The sequence below is a fragment of the Monodon monoceros genome, unplaced genomic scaffold, assembly GCF_005190385.1.
Source record: "Monodon monoceros isolate NGI ecotype Baffin Bay Population unplaced genomic scaffold, NGI_Narwhal_1 Super_Scaffold_18, whole genome shotgun sequence".
NCBI classification, from domain to species: domain Eukaryota; kingdom Metazoa; phylum Chordata; class Mammalia; order Artiodactyla; family Monodontidae; genus Monodon; species Monodon monoceros.
The window spans coordinates 98,549,991-98,567,873 of record NW_021703774.1 but is presented as its reverse complement, the minus strand read 5'-3'; the positions used below and the strand labels follow the sequence as shown (position 1 = coordinate 98,567,873).

The window sequence follows — 17,883 nt, the reverse complement described above, 5'->3', positions numbered from 1 at the left end:
TAAGTAGTTTATAATGAATTTATAAACTTTAAAAGTTTATAAAGTTTCAATTAATTTTTACAGAAATAAAAATGTTTAACTCTGGATTGTTGCAGTGTTTTGAACGGAAAATAGAATTGGTTTTTAAAAATCTGTCTCTAAAATAGTATCTTACCAAAAAACCAAGCATATGAAGTTGAGTAATGGCAAGAGTACATAAAACTGAAATCAAAGGTTGATTTCTATTATTGTTTCTCTACTTCTGATTATTAAATAAGGTGTCCTGACACTTCTTCAATGGCTTTTAAAATTCCTTTATTCAGTATTCTTATTAATCTCAAATTATTTCTGGAAATGCAATTTCTACATTTAATCTAGTTTCAAACCTATCTAACATTAATCCTTAAATGTGTAAATAACTTCTCAAATGAACTTAGCTATAATAATAGTGCCCCCCAAATTGTCCTAAGTCTCCCCTCCAACAAAAACAAACAAAACACTCAAGTGCCTTGTTTGGGCAGCTCTTTTACAAATCGTTAATTGAGAAGACTATTAGCTTAATTCATCACTTTTGCAGCTTACTTAATAAAGTCACTCTGATTAATTTTGATGGCTTTTAGTTTAGTAAATTAGAAAATTGGTCATTGTCACTGGTAAAAAGATGGTTATAAATTTTAAAGCATATATCACAAGCTTCGAATAAAACAATTCACCTATCTCAGTAAAAACAAATTATTTTAACTGTCAAATTAGTAGCCCAAAGTTGTAAAAAGTGTTTCAGAAATGCTTGAATATATTTAGTCAAGACTAAGAATGTCTGTAAACGAACAAAAACGATGGGGAAGTGAGGAACTAAAAGGGGTTATACTCTACCTCTAGTCGAGATTACGGTGAGCAATGTACTACTTTTATTACATATACTTTACTACTTTTCATATTTCAAACTGAAGGAAACATTACAGTTGAAAAAAATGTTAACATAAAGTTAATCCAAGCTTTCACAAAATTGAACTATGATAATAAGAAAGTTTGGAGGTTATACACTTTCCGAGATCATCCACATTACTTTCTCATGTCCCAAAATGAACATCCTCTAGTTGGTGGTAACATAAAATGTAGTTACTAACAGATTGCAACTGGAAATTTAATTAAATGAGATAATAATATGGAAAGCACTTAGCACAATGCTTGGTTCATCATGAAGACTCAATAACCGTTAGCCATTATCACTAGCGTGCTTTACTGTGGGAGACTGTTAACATACGTAAGTAATGAACAAAATGTGACTTCACTACAGTATATCTGTAAATTGTGAACAAGAAATATAGGACTGGAAACAATTCCAGAAACTTAACTGACTTCATGGAAACCTACTAAATGGCTTCCAAGTGAAGTCTGAACTGTTCAAACAGACTGTTGAGCAAAATATTTGTGAAACCCTCCTAATTCTCTGCATCTCTTCCAACTCCAAACCATCAACATAAAAAAAGCATTTTATCCACTTCGCAAAGAACTTTGTAGCAAAGAGAAAATCACTGTGCCAAACTACTTTCTCTATATGTTCTAAATTCTAAGTAATATGTGTATTAGAAATGTGAACACTAACTTCTGGTACCCTGGAATGTGGCTTTTCCAAGACTTCAGAAGCCTGTGTTAATCAAATGTTCTTGCCCCATGTTCCTCCTCCCCAAATGTATCCTTACAGAAGTATTTTCATTTTAGGCACATGGCTGCCTAATTGAAGAGTAAAACAAACCCAAATATCTGTACTTAATAGTTCCCTATCTTACTATTTCTACCTCAGGAAAAACCGCCATATATTTCTGAAATCTGCTATTTCAACAAATTTCTGATTGGTAATAATCTATTGCTACTTAGAGATGTTTTTAAAAATCAGAAAAATTCATTCTGGAGGTCTTTCATTATGTTTTTTAAATGCACGTTTCACAAAAACAGAATGGGGCATGTTAAAAAGTTTTATCAATAATATGCAAATAACTAATTTCTAAAGAAAGGCGTGCAACGCACATACACTTCATTCCTGGGCAGTTAGAATTCAGCACGTTTAAAGAAGATGAAGCTGCCCAACCTCCCACGCCTCCAGAATGTCCAGCATTCCTGACAGGCAGGGCTCTCCAAAACTACCCAATGCCAAAGACCACGTTCCCCATCCCAGAATTTAAATACAGAATGGGAACATGGAGCAACCAAAAAGGGCTGCAGGCACTGATAGCGATGGACAAGAGATACCGTCTCGGAGACACCTGGAGAAAGGGGAAGGGGCGCTCAGCTCCCGCCTTTAGCAAATAACAGTCCTCCTCTCCGAAGAGGTATCAGGCCAATTCTTTATTGAGGAAGAGAGTCAAAAAAGATGAATATGGAGACACAAGTCTCGTGAACCACTAGCGCTCCAGCTTGAAACGTCTCAGACTTGGGCTCACCCGTCAAAAAAAAAAAAAAAAAAAGTCAAGCCCCAAACACGCCCACAACGGAATTGGGGAAAAAACATTGAGGCTCAAGAGGCCTCGGAACGAAACACCCCTCCCTCAGCTCAAAAGACAGGGACGAGAACAATGCACCACGGAAATCCTAAGATATCTCGGGACAGAGACCCAGATGAATTGAGGGCTGCTGTCAGGGCAGGGGGGGTGGGACAGGATCCGATCGGACTCTGTAGCGGTAGGGAGCACAGATTCTGGAGCAAAACTGTCCGACTTTAAATCACACTATGCCAATTACGAGTCTGTGTGTTCCGGCAGGTTTCCCCCGTGTGAAAAATTAAATAATCGTGGAACTCTCGTGAAGTTAAAACGTGTAGCGCTCTTAGAAAACTGTACGCCGAACGTGGGACGTGCTATGTGTTTGCTTTTATTATCTTCATCATCTGCTCAGGGCCACAGCTCGCGCCCTCCCCGCTCCTCCGCCCCTGCCGCGCCCGCCGCGCCCCACGTCCGGTCGGACCCCTCCCGGAGGACCAGGAGTCTCGGGAACACCGGCCAGGCCCGCCGCCGCCGGCCCCCAGCGCAGCCCTCAGTCGCCTCCACTCCGGGCCGCCGCCTGGGCCACCCGGACCCCGGACGGCAACTCGCGGGTGACCCCAGGCCCCTGCCGCCGCCGCCGCACCGAGCGCCGCCATCCTCCACTCACCGCGGCGCTCCATCCCGCGTTCCGGACGCGGACGCCCGCCCGACACTCACGGCCGCCGCCGCCGCCGAGGGCTGGAGCTCGCCGCTCCCATCCCCCACGGCCCGCGGACGCCCGGCCGAGCCGCCGCCGCCGCCGCCGCCGCCGCCCCTGCAGCTACAGCCACTACCACGCCAGCCCCGGCCGCCCCGCCCACGGCCTCGCACCTCCCGCCCGGCCGCGGCCCGCCCCCTGGGGCCCAGCCCATTGGCCCGCGCGCCTGGGGGGCGGGGACGGGCGCTGCGGCAGGTGGGGCCGGCCACTGGCTCTCGCGCGCCCAGCGCAGGCTGTCAGCTTCGCCTCGGCCCGCAAACTGTCCCGAGCCTTGCAGGACGTGTCAGACGCCCCGTGCGGCTTGCGGCAGGACAGGCGGAGGAACCTTAGGAACAGGTCACCTGATGACTTCATCTGGCAAATCGGAATTTCTTGGATGAGCAATCTACATTTTTTATGAGGTACTTCTTTTGACCACCTCGTTCCTCTCTCTCCAAATCAAGAAAACAAAAACCAGACCCCACACAGGTAAAGTGTAACACAGGCCTGGCTCCTTTCCGGAAGAATAAACTTCCTCAAAACCAGCCAACTACTCTGCCCTCTGTACAGGGTCATATTTTCCACTTAGACCTATATTACTTCAACTGCACTCTCAAACTCGCTCAGAATGAGAAAAATGTCTGAGAAAGATGGAATAATTAAAGAAAGCAGCAGGGGCTGAAAGCTTCTACATCATTCTACTCATGAGAACAAGCCTCATCATTAGTTATCTCAGTTCTGGAACATTCAGAAAGAACTGATGGAGAAACAGAGGGCACATGGGCAGGGTGGCTGGCGGTAGTGGTGGAGGCAGAGAAAAATATTATCGCATGTGGGAGAAAGCAGAAAAAGACACGGGAGAGTGTGAGGAGAAGTAGGACGAAAGCGGGGCTGCAGACATAGGGAGAGAGAGGGGCAAAACCAAGGAAGGCAGAGACAGGTGGAGGCAGAAAGAGAAAATATTGAGAAATAAAAGAGAAAGGAGAGACTGCCTACTTACAGGGACAAAACGGAAGTGAGCATGAGACAGCCAACAAGTGAAGTAGTGAGACAGGGAGAAAACACTCATTGGCAAAGAGAAGAGGAACATCTCTCATATCTTTGAACACTTATACTAAAATCAACGCTGGGGAAACAGAGCAAATTTGGCCCTTCAGGTGCTACTTGGAAAAGATAAATATGAAAATGCTCAGCGTCTTGGATATTTTAGCTCCACACTGGAATTGTCCGACTCAACTTACACAAATTTACCCCTTGAAACCCCAAACACAACAGTACCAAGGACATGCCACAGGCACTAAGGAAACCTCAAAACCAAACTCTCCTTCTAACCACACATAAAAAGAACAATGCACCATGGACTCTCACCATGGAAAATGATGATGCCCTGAACTGAAACAAACTGAGAGGTCAGGGGTCCCAGGGCAAAAGGGGGCTGGAGCATCCCAACCCTTATTAAATCATAAGGAAGATTTGGGGAAGAAATATAAGGCAGTCAATCTCAAACACCCCTTTATATCTATTTTTAAATACCTGTATATTAATTATTTTTTACTTTCTTATTCCATTATCACCATTTCCTTAATAAAGAGGATTGTTTTCCTTATTAAAGTTGAACAATGTCTCGCACAAGATCCTCATGGGGAGAAAGGGTATGTGAGGTAGAAGTGGTGGTGTGACAGAGACATAAAGGAGCACATGGGAGGGAAGGAGAGGAAAAAGCCGTGAAAGAGAGATGTGAGAAGGTGAGAAACAATTGTGGAGAAGAGAGAAAGAAGACCAAGAAAGATGCAGAGACAAACGGAGGCAGAGAAAGAGAAAATAAGATGCAGACAGAATAAGGAAAAGAGACAGAAATGATAGAGAGAGAAATAGGGAGACTACCCATGGACAGAAAAAGGGGAGATGGACACCTTTCACACCCAAACAATTCTGGACAAATAAACCCAATTAGGGCCCTAGGTTGTTTCTTGGAAAGGATAAATATGAGAACCTCAGGCTCCTTGATTACCTGGGCTCTACTCTCATTTTGCAGATAGCAGAGCTATCTTAATTTCCATTTATTGTAATTTCTTTTATCTTTGCTTAATTTTTAAAAACTTTAAACATAACTGTGCCAGATCAAAAGCACTAAAATGCTGGGGACACCTAACAACCAAATGTTCCTTCAAACCCTAATGGAGGAGAATGATGCACCATGGACACTCACCATGGAAACCACTGATGACTAAACTGAAGGACACCAATGGGGGAGAGAGGAAAGGATTCTGAAGGCCATGGAAGGTAGAGACAGGGTAACCCTCAGGGAACTCAAGGGAGGAAAGTCTGCCCCTTCCCCTTGGGTCTGCTCTGGGTTAATCTCAAGACCCTTCCCACCAGATCTACCTCTAAACCATCTCAAAACAACCAATTATTCTGCATAGAACCAACACAGAGTGAATCGTCAACGAATATTAGACCATTAAATTATAAGTACGGTTATCTGAGGAAAATTTTGAGAAGTCTCTCAATCCCAGTCCTCCTCTTATAGCTTTTAAAAAAACAGATTAATTATCTGTCATCTTTTCTACTCTTTTTCCTTAGTAAGGAGGAATACAATATTTGGAAACATTAGCAAAAATGGTAGTTCACTTTTAAATTAAAAGGGTTGTTTTATTAATCCCCCCTAACTTGCATTTTGTTTAAAGAAATTTTATGTCACACAAGTAAGTTTCAAGTATGAAAAGTACACTATTGAAACAATACCTTTTTGCAACTCCAAAATTCTTGGTTGATAATTAAATTATAAAGGGTTAAAAAAAATTAAAACCATCTGTATATCTATTGTAGAAGTCCAACATCTTAAAATTGTGTTTTTACCATTTTACGTTATTATTGTCTCTAGTATTTTTCCCTTCTAAAACAGAAATCACATCCTCTGTGATATTGCTCTTCTGTCATTCTATGAAGCCTCAACTTGCATACTGTTAAAATCTTTTTCATGTGTTCTATTCAGTGTTAACATAGGTAGTATTGCTATTTTTGCTGGGTAAGGATCTTCATATTCCTGAAGTTGATTCTGTAGTTCAGGTAGCCTACTTTTCATAACAGAATATGGTTCTAAAAACATGGAGACATCTTTGATTGTCACAACTGGAAAGGAGTTGTACTGACATCTAGTGAATAGAGCCAGGGATGCTGCCAAACATCCTAGCTGCACAAGAGAGCACGCCTGAGCCCTCCTACCTCTACCCCTAAGAAAGAATTACCCATCCCCAAATGGCCAATAGTGTCAAGGTCGAGAAACTTTGCTCTAGGCCCAATTACCACTTTATAAGCAATATAGAAGACAAGGGAATATATTAAATTACATCACAGGATGCACTCAGTAAAATCTAGACTGTGGGTCATTTTATAGGGCAAACAACAGTTTCTTAAATAAATTGCAAGGAAAACGATGAAAAGAAAATCTCCAGATTTAAAAAAAAAAAGTCTTAAAATTTCAAATACATCAAGTGCAGGAATAAATGAGATCAGACTTGCCCTTCCACTATACTGTTTTCAGACATTAGACTACAAACAGCACAGGACTGTGATCCTGGAGAGATGGGATCACAAACAAATGAGGTGATCCCTACAGTCACCCCAACTTTCTGCCTGGAGACACACTCTAGACCATGGCATGCAAGGAGGAAGCCAAACAGAGTGTGGTACTCTTGCTAGGTTGAGGAGAAAGGGATCATAATTCAGGGAGACTGGGACAGCTGGAATCTGTAGGACAGAGTACCGGATAGGAAGAAGGTAGGCAGAAGAAGAGCTCCAGAAATTTGCATAGGCAACTCTTTAATTTTCTTGCTGAATACAAAGCTATATATGTATAGGGTGAATCCCCACAAGGATAGACAAAGAATTTCCAGGGACCCGTAGCTGAACAATTCCCAGGGCTCTCGCAGGTCTGGGAGACCTCTGAGTGTTCATCAGCCAGAGTAGAGAGACCTGTTGAATACTCAAAGGGAGATCCAAGAAGGACATGTGTTAGTAGTACATCTAACCCAGCCCTACTAAAATAGTATTCTAGACTCACCCCAACAAATCTTCAAAACAAGCGTCATTTTGTAAATTTCTTTAAAAAAAAACCCTGATATTTAAAACAAAAGTAATAACCATGTGTGTGGCATTTACAACATACGCTGGATAGCAAAAAGTATCACAATAGCAAAAATTAAGGGAGGAGGGAAATCAAAGTAAGGTTCTTACATTATATGTGAAATAGCATAATATTATTTGAAGGTATATTATAATAAGTTAAAAATGTATATTAAAATCTTCAGAGGTACAGTTAATAAGCCAACAGTGGACATAAATGGAATTTTAAAAAATTAATCCAAAAAAAAGGCGGGACAAGAAAAAAAAGAAACAAAGAACAGATAAGAAAAATTAAAGACAAACAACAAGATTATAGGCTTAAACCCAATCATATCAATAATTACATTAGATATAAATACTCTAAACACCCCTATAAAAAGGCAGAGATTGTCAAATTGTATAAAAACTTAAGACTCAACTACATAACTGCCTGTAAGAAACAGACTTGAAATATAAAGACACAGATAGGTTGAAAGTAAAACCACAGAAAAAGATATGCCATGCAAATACTAATCATAAGAAAGCAGAAGTAGCTCTATTATATGAGACAACCCGTTTTACTAAGGATAAAGAGTAACATTTCATAATGATAAAAGAGTCAATTCATCATAAAGGCATTATCTTAAAAGTGCATGCACCTGGGCTTCCCTGGTGGTGCAGTGGTTGAGAGTCCGCCTGCCAATGCAGAGGACACGGGTTCGTGCCCCGGTCCGGGAGGATCCCACATGCCGCGGAGTGGCTGGGCCCGTGAGCCATGGCCGCTGAGCGTGCGCGTCCGGAGCCTGTGCTCCGCAGCGGGAGAGGCCGGAACAGTGGGAGGCCCGCGTACCACAAAAAAAAAAAAAAAAAAAGTGTATGCACCTAAAAATAGAGCTTCAGAATATACAAGGAAAAACCTGACAGAAATGTGAGGAAAGACAAATCTCAATGATAGTTAAGATTTCAACAATCCTCTTTCATTAACTGATAGAACAAATAAGAGAACAAACGTATGGACACCAAGGGGGAAGCGGGGGTGGGGGAGCTGGCGAGGGATGAATTGGGAGATTGGGATTGACATATATAACTAATATGTATAAAATAGATAACTAGTAAGAACCTGCTGTTTTAAAAATGAAATTAAATTTTTTAAAAAGTGGATCAAAGAAAAATGTGTAACAAGAAAAAAAAAGAATAAGAGAAAATCTGTAAGGATATAGAAATTTTAACTAATACTATCAACCAATTTGACCTGATATACATTTATAGAAAATTCTACCCAACAACAGAATACACAGTCTTTTCAAATACACATAAAATATTCACTAAGATAGACCATATGTAGGACCATACAATAAGTCCCAATAAGTTTAAGAGAACTGAAATCATACAGTGTATGTTCTCTGACCCAAACAAAGTTAAATTTGGAATAAATAACAGTAGGATAATTGGGAAATCCCCAAATATTTGGAAATTATAAAATATATTTTTAACTAATCCATGGGTTAAATTTTCACAAGGCAAATTTGAAAATATTTTAAACTGAATAAAAAAGAAAACACGATATTTCAAAATGGGTAAGTTACACAGTAAAAGCAGTGGTTAGAGAAATATTCAGCTTTAGATGCTTTATTAAAAAGAAAGGAGGGAGACTTCCCTGGTGGCGCAGTGGTTAAGACTCCACCTGCCAATGCAGGGGTCACGGGTTCGAGCCCTGATCCAGGAAGATCCCACATCCCGTGGAGCAACTAAGCCCCTGATCCACGACTGCTGAGCCTGCATGCCTAGAGCCTGTGCTCTGCAACAAGAGGAGCTACCGCAATGACAAGTCCTCACACTGCAACAAAGAGTAGCCCCCGCTCTCTGCAACTAGAGAAAGCCCACGTGCAGCAACAAAGACCCAATGCAGCCAAAAAAAAAAGAAACAAAGGAGGGCCTAAAATCAATGATTTAAGCTTCCACTTTAAGAAGCTAGAAAGCAAAGAGCAAATTGAACAGGAAGTAAGTAAAAGGAAGGAAATAATGGTAAAAGTAGAAATCAATGATACAGAAGACAGATAACAGAAAAAGATCAACTAAAAGTTGGGTTTTTTAAAATATCAATTAAATAGATAAATAGCTTGCTGAACTGATCAAAAAGTAAAGAGAGAAAACACAAATTACTAATATCATGAATGAAATAAGGAACATCAGTACAGACCCTACAGATATTAAAAGGGAAACAAAAGAATGTTATAAACAACTTTGCCAAAAAATTCAACAACACAGATAAAATGTAAAAATGTCTTAAAAGACACAAATAACCAAATCTAACACAAGAAATAGAAAATCTGGATACCCTTATATGTATTAAAGAAATTGGATTCATAATTTAAAATATCTCACAAAGAAAACTGCAGACCCAGATGGCCTCGCTAATGAAATCTATTGAACCACATAAAATAGTCCTACAAAAACTCTCAGAAAATAGAGGAGGCAGGAAAACTTCCCAACTCATTTTTTGAGGTCAACATTACTCTGATACCAAAAGCTGACAAAGATATTACAAGAAAGCTACAGATCAAATTTCCTAACACAGTATTAGCAAGTCAAACCCAACAATATATAAAAAAGAATAATACATTAGAACCAAGAAAGTCTGTCCCAAGAATCAAGCTTAGTTTAATATTCAATAGAGAAAAACCACGTGATCATCTTAACAGATGCAGAAAAAGCATCTGACAAAATTCTTCAACCTTTCATGATTAAAGCAGTCACCAAAGTAGGAAGAGAAAAGAATTTCTTCAACCTGATAAGAGACAGCTACAAAAATCTACAGCTAATATCATAGTCAATAATGAAATACTATGTTTTCCCCTTAAGATCAGGATCAATATTGTTACTGAAGGTCTTAGCCAGTACAATAGAACAAGAAATAAAATACACTCAGATTGAAAAGGAGGAAGTGAAACACTTTATTACAAGTTGACACGTTTGTGCACCTCAAAAATCCTAAGGAACCTATAAATAAGGTACTACAACTAATAAATGAATATAGCAAGGCCACAGATTACAAGGTCAATATACCATAATCAATTTTACTTCTACATACTAGCAACAAACAATTGGACAGTGACATTTTAGAAACTAATACCATTTATAATAACATCAAAAAACAAGATATTTTTAGGAATAAATTAGACAAAACGTGTACAAGATCCTAAATTTAAAACTACAAAACACTAATGGCAAGAAATTAAAGAACTGGATAAATCAATAAGTATGCCATGTTCATGGATTGGAAGACTCAATACTGTTAAGACTTTAATTTCTCTTAAATTGACCTATAGGTTCGAGCAATCCCAAACAAAATCCCTCCTGGCTTTTTTATGGAAATTGATAGGCTGAGTCTAAAATGTATATAAATATGTAAAAAATCTGAACAGCCAAAAAATTTTTGAAAAAAGAACAAACTTGGAAGATTCACAATGCCTGATTTTAAGATTTATTATAGAGCTACAGTTGTCAAGACAGTGTGATATTGGTATAGAGATAGACATAGATCAACAGAATAGAATAGAGTCTAGGAACAGACCCACAAATATAATCAGTTGATTTTCAAAAGCTGCTAAAGTAATTCAATAGGAGGAAAGATGGTCTTTTCAATAAATGGTGCTGAAATAACTTGATAACCATATGAGAAAAAAAATGATCCTTGATCCTTACTTCAGAGCATACCCTAAAATTAATTCAACATGTGTCATAGACCTAAACATATAACCTAAAACTATCAGTCTTTTAAATACTGGAGTTGGAGGAGGCAGCTGCTTGTTTTTATAAATAAAAGTTATGGGGGGACACAGCCACGCCCAACTGTTTATGTACTGTCAATAACCGTTTTTGCCCTACAACAGCAGAGTTGAGTGGTTGAGGTGCTGTAGCCTGTAAGCCTAAAATATTTATGATCTGGTCCTTTAAGAATATGTTTGAAGATCCCCATTCTAAAAGAAAACTTGGGAGAAAATCCAGGGAATTACTCACACACAAAAATCAAGAACCATAAAAAAAAAACAAAAACTGGTAAACTGTACTTCATCAAAATTTAAAGCTTCTGCTTTTTGAAAGACAACTGTTAAGCCCACAAACTGGGAGAAAGTATCTGACAAAGGACTTGTATTCAAATTACATCAAGAACTCCTACAACGCAATAATAGAGTGAATAACACGATAAATTAATAAGTGAAAGATCTGAAGAGACACTTCAAAAAAGAAGATACACAACTGGGCAATAAGCACATGAAATAGTGCTCAACATCATTAGTATCAGGGAAACACAAATTTAAGCCACAATGAGATATCACTAAATATCTACTGGAATTCTCAATTTTAGCTAGACTGAAATACCAACTTTGGTGTAGGAAGGATTTAGAGCAACTAAAACTCCCACACACTGCTGCTATACACAGTAAACACCACTTTGGAAAACAGCCTGGCAGTTCCTTATACAGTTGAACATACATTTACCATACAACCCAGGAGTTCTACTCTTTTATATACCCTCCCCAAATGAAAAATACAGTCATCCAAAAACTTGTACACAAATGTATGTAGCATTATAGTCAAAAACTGGAAAAAACCCAAATGTCCATCAACAGATAAATGGTTAAACAAATTGTGATACAGCCTTACAATGAAATGCTACTTAACAATAAATATCTACAACGTAGCAAAAACCCATGGGTGAATCTCAAAAACATTATGCCAAATGAAAGTCAGGCACAAAAGAATATATGCTGTATGATTCCTTTTACATGAAATTCTAGAAAAGATGAACCTAATCTTTAGTAACAAAAAGCACGAATGGTTGCCTGATGATGGGGTTGTAGTATGGGAGGTGGGGGGAGTTCCAAATGAGCATTACTTTTTGGAGTAATGGAAATGTTCTGTATCTTGATTACGGGCATTACATGAGTGTATACAATTGTCAAAACTCACTCATAGTGTATAAAAAGCTGTTATCATTTTTTAGTGCTCAATGAATATCAGATAAGTAAATTAAAAGTAAAATTGTAGAAGGTTCTGTTTGAATAATCCCTGAAATTCAACTTCCTCTCTCCCTTAATATTTTTCAAAATATTTTCCATTTTCTTCCTTAGAAAGGAAGACTACGGTATTTGAAAACTTTCTCAGTGACAAATACTGGAACATTTTTTAAGAAAAAGAAAAAAACTTTATCCTAGGGAGGCAATATCATCAAATGGCTCTTCTGCTTATCAGAGTAATGATAAAGGCAAGGAAGAAACTGCAAACCCTCCACAAAAATCCTCACCATATCGAAACGTGTTCCTAACCTTCCTTTTAAACCTCCTTGTTTCTTTACACATGAATGTGTCTTTCTGTGTTGTGGCTCATCATCATACTGGAGATGAGGTGGGAAGTTAAAAACAAACAAAATAGCCTTCAAAGCAGAATCATGGAAGCTGATCAGTGATATCCTTGTATGTATTAGAGATAACCAGCAATTCTGCCCCGAAGGATCCTTCTGCCTTCTGTGCTTATTAAAATCATTCTCTTAATTAACTTCAATATCACACAAAACATCACTTCTTCCAAGAAGCCTTTTCATTCCCTCCAGTGAAAATAAATCATCCCTTTAACTTTCCCATAGGACATTCAACGTACTTTTCTCAGGTAACCCAAGATACTATGCCTTGGGCCCTATTTATTTGGAATTGTCTACTTCTACCCAATAGACTGAAAGGTTCCACAGGACCTTGTCTAACACAGAGTGGGATCACACTAAATTTTCTGAGCAAATGCTGAATGTATCACCAATGGTACAGGAATGAAAATCTTTCCAGGGTACCTTCTGGGCATGAGCTTTGTTCAATGCAGTACTAACCACTGGGACCAACAGCAGTGGTTGTAGAAGCACACATTCCTAGGTCAAGGGCTTTTACAGCTGGGAAGTGAAGGTGCTGATAATTTAGGTGGATGTTCTATTTTAGGGAGGTGGGCAGAGCAGGAATGACCAGCCACCATAGATTTGCAGAACAGTGCTTTCTTCATCTCAGCCAAAGTTTTATCTCCTGCCAATCTGGGGACTGAAACATTTTCAACCCAGGTCTATCTTACTTCCCTTCAAATCACTCTAAAACTTTTCTCAGAATCAGGAGACTAAAGCTATTTGTACCATAAAACTAATGAAGCTTTAGTGTCCAGGTTCCTCACTTGCACAGTTCCTACAATCAGGAAGCATTTCTAACTATGCATTCTTGGCAACTGCCTATAGAAATCTCTGAAGAAAGGGATTTAAATCTCCAAGACTCATAATTTGATTTGTAATTTCTTGACTCATTCTAAATATTCACTTTCATATTTAATTATGAATTCTTTTTCTTGAACAGGAAACTCCCCTCCCTCAAACCGAACAAAAGGGCAAAACTAATTGTCAAAAAAGAAGAGAAAAGGAAAAGGTAAATGTGCAACAAAAAGTTCTTTGGTTATTTTGGCTCCACCGTCGTCTTGGAACTTTCCCCTCCTAACAGCTCCTAAAAGATCCACCGTTAGCGATAGATAGAGGATGTCGAAGATCAAACAAAACAAAAAACCAAAATACCACCAGTGGGGGTAGTTGGTAAACAAACCTCCCCCTCGTTTCTAAAGAGGAGTGGTGATGAAAAAGCGAGATAGACCCTGGAAATGTCAGAGGGGCTCAAAGACAAGGAGAGTCCCTGGCTACGCTGTTCTGGCCAAAGGAAGTCCGTCCCTCGAGCTGAGGTTTGGAACAGGAGTCCTAGGACAGCCTGGGAAACAAACTCACAGGGATACGCTCTCCTCTCCTCTTAGTAGCTGCAATCCCCCGCCTGTCAACTTCTATTTCGCAAAGCACAGGGCTTGCCCTAGGACCAGGCTGGGTTAGCGCGCGCGTGCGTGCGTGCGTACGTGTGTGTTTCTGTGTATGTGTGTGTGTGTCTGTGTGTGTGTAGGACGGCTACAGGGGTGTGAGAGAGAGGGTCGCGGTGGTGGGAGAGGGAGGGAGGAGTGTGAAGACAGACCGAGATGCACCAGAGTAGGGCACTTGGGTAGAAAGGGGAGTGTTTTTCTACTTTTCATTCCCGACCCCCCAACAAAAATAAATAAACAGCCGGGCCTAGGTGAGACGAAGTATGATAAAAGGTAGACAGGGAACACGAGGTGTTTGTTATTTTATCTCAGCCTTTGTATTTGTCAGACTAAAATTTCAAAAAGGGCACCAAACTTCCGAAAAGATCCCAAGTAAAGAAGACAAATGTGAAGACCCGGTTAAGGAAATCAAAAGCGGGGCGGGGAGGAGTAAAGGAGCCCCCGCCCGAACTCCGCTTAAAGGCAGATGAGGGCATGTGGTTAGAAAAGGGAGAAGGGCTACAGACGCTCAGGGGGGACTTGGAAAGGGAGTAAAGTCCGCCTCGAGAGCCTCTCCCCAGCGGCCGGGCGGCGTCGCCTAACTGGGGACAGCGGGGTCCGACGGTCCTTGCAACGCCCGCTCTTGCCCTCCCCGCTCCTCCGCTCCTGCCGCGCCCTCCGCGCCCCTCGTCCAGTCGGACCCCTCCCGGAGGACCAGGAGTCCCGGGGACACCGGCCCGACCCGCCGCCGCCAGCCACCAGCGCAGCTCTAAGTTGCCTCCACTCCCTTGCCGCCGCCTGGGCCGCCCGGACCTTGGACGGCGACTCGTGGGTGGCCGCCGCGTGTGACCCCAGCCCCCAGCCGCGGCCGCAGCTAGCGCCGCCACCCTCCACTCACCGCGGCGCTCCATCCCGCGTCCCGGACGCGGACGCCCGCCCGACATTCACGGCCGCCGCCGCCGCCGCCTCCGCCGCCGCCGAGGGCTGGAGCTCGCCGCTCCCATCCCCCACGGCCCGCGGACGCCCGGCCAAACCGCCGCCGCCTCCCCTGCAGCTACAGCCAAGACCACGGCAGCCCCGGCCGCCCCGCCCACGGCCTCGCACCTCCCGCCCGGCCGCGACCCGCCCCCTGGGGCCCAGCCCATTGGCCCGCGCGCCCGGGGGGCGGGGACGGGCTCCTGCGGCAGGTGGGGCCGGCCACTGGCTCTCGAGCGCCCGGCGCAGGCTGTTAGCTTCGCTTCGGCCCGCAAACTGTACGGAGCCTTGCAGGACGTGTTAGCCTCCCCGTGCGGCTTGCGGCAGGACAGGCGGAGGAACCTTAGGGATAAGTCACCTTTTGCACCCTCCAGTAGTGAGCAGGTCCTTGTTGTTTAAGCGGACGTTTCTCAGGTGGACATTTTGAATTCCTTCCAGTCAGGAATTTGGTCCCCAACTTGTTTAGTCCTACCCCTGCCCACACCCTCCTTCTCCCTTTAGGAACAAAAATACATTTTGTCCTTAACTTTAAAACTGCCACACTCTTTTCTGTCTTTGACTGATTGTCATTTTCAGAAAACTAAATTACCCAAAACGTCAACTATTATGTACAGTACCAGGCTCGGGGGAGTTGCTCAATAAATACTAGTCGAATGCATGTCCCCCTAATCATGCTACTTAGTTCTTACCACTAAATGCTCCTTTACTGATGGGACTCACCAACGTTATAGGGAAAATGAACAACAAAAATTAAAGCATTTATTTAGATTTGGATCACACATCATAATGAAAAATGTACAGCGTTTCTATTGAATAGTTAGAGTACATAGTAGTAACACTTAACTCTACCAAGAATACCCTTCCTGTCGTCTGTGCTGAGACATAGCAGGCACTCTGTAAATATTAGCTGAGTAAATAGGTAAAACTATGGGAAGGGAATTTGGAAAAGTTCCTCAATCTCTTCCTCCCCTTAAACCTTTTTCAAAATACATCAAACATCTGCCATATTCTCCACTCCTCTTCATTAGTTGGGAGAAATATATTAAAAACCATTCTCAGAGGAAAATGGTAACTCATTTTTGCAATAAAATAAATAAAATTAACTGAGAATGAACATTAAAAATCTGTTATCTGCTGTAAGCGAACTATAATTCAATAAAAATTTTTAAAAAGGAAGAAAAGTCTGTTATCTGGGACAGGTGGCTCATGTGTTTGGTAAAGAAAAGAAGAAATAAATACCTCCACCAAATCCTATAAACTGTCACAGCATTTACCCTTATAAGCCAACTTGTTTTTTACCTATAAATGTTTCTTGGTTAAAGTGGCTCAGGGTCACGTCTTTGGAGAATGAGGAATCAGAGACAAAAAAATCAGAGGCATAATTGGATGCTGGATCAATAATGAAACATTCATGACAGGTGTTTAGTATTGCTATTTTATAATTATAGTATTTATTAATAACACATAACTACTTTGCCTATTGAAATGTTCTTCATTCTTTCTGTGATAGAGAGAATACAACCTCTGCTCTGAAGCCTTCTGTTCTCACTGAAAATTAGTCATCCCGTTTAATATTATATGGTACATGGAACCTTATTCTTATGGCACTTTTGAATTTCATGCAGTCTTTTACTTTATACTAATACCAATGTTTATTTATGCTAATTAGATTGTGGAGGTCTACAGTGTTATGTTACCTAAGTCTGTGTCCAGTACACAAAGGGTCCCTACTAAGTATTTTCTAGAGGAATGTTTAGGGACTGACCAGTGTGTCCAGGAATAAAAATCCTTCTAGGATGCATTTTCATTTTTACCATAAGCTCTATTCAATTTGTTGTAACTAATGAAATCAAGTGCAATGGCCACAAAAACCACATGTCTAAAGCAAAGACGGTCCCAGGTACCCTGTGCCCAGAGGTGAAGGGGCTGATAATGAAGGCAGATGTTCCACGTGAGTGATGGAGGTGGGAGCCCAGCCCCAAAGAAGAGTACAATGGACAGGTGCTCTTCCTGTCAGTCATGCTTCAGTGACAGCCTGTTTAGGAGAGCACAACATCATCCACCAGACAATATTTATTGAGTACCTCCATTGTGCCAGGCATTGTTCTAAGCACAGGGGTTATATTAGTGACCTTTCAATCCACTTTCAGACTCTCTTCAACCATGGCTAAATGCCTGGGAGAGGAAAAGAGATAATGGAAGCAGGCATGTTCCCAGTCACTGAGACTGTCTTTGCCCCTCACTGCTGGAGCACTCAGAAAGAACCACGGAGAGCCTGATGGGCCACAGTGAGTACAAAGGCTCCAGATTCCAAAGTGGACGAAACTCACCAAGCAGGTTATTAATCTTGATTCTGTGATGGTTGTAATTGAGAAACAAGGAATCAATTCAGACCACATGCTGGAAATGAATGTGAAAGATGTTACAAACATCCAAGAATTCTGTGTTGTCTTGAGGAGTGGGAACTGAGTAAGATTGACTGAAAAAAATAAAGAAAAACTCAAGTGAGCATATGGATATGATATCATACTCTTTTTATGTCTAGATTAAGGTATTAAATTTTAAGCCCCAATTTGTTTGTTATTTTAAGCTCTCTATAAGACATTTGATGACATAAACCTCTGTGCTTGAGTCACCACATACCATGACTCTACCTAATGTCCTACCACGTGTAAGGAAGCTCTCCAGACAATTAATGATTGGTGCCAAATTATACTATTGGCCTAAAAATTGAATTACTGATAT

At 41.1% G+C, this 17,883-nt stretch overlaps 1 protein-coding gene across 2 annotated transcripts in view; it reads right to left on the bottom strand.

Annotated features, from left to right (window-relative positions):
• ARHGAP29 (Rho GTPase activating protein 29) overlaps positions 1–15,230 on the bottom strand; it is a 74,607-nt gene extending 59,377 nt beyond the window's left edge. The window contains exon 1 of one of the 2 annotated variants that reach the window (XM_029227717.1): positions 15,062–15,230. The gene's annotated coding sequence lies outside the window, so the exon portion shown is untranslated. Of the gene's footprint in view, positions 1–3,126; positions 3,438–15,061 lie in introns of those variants that run through there. The other variant, XM_029227716.1, reaches the window with a different exon arrangement.
• Positions 15,231–17,883: the final 2,653 nt, after the last annotated feature.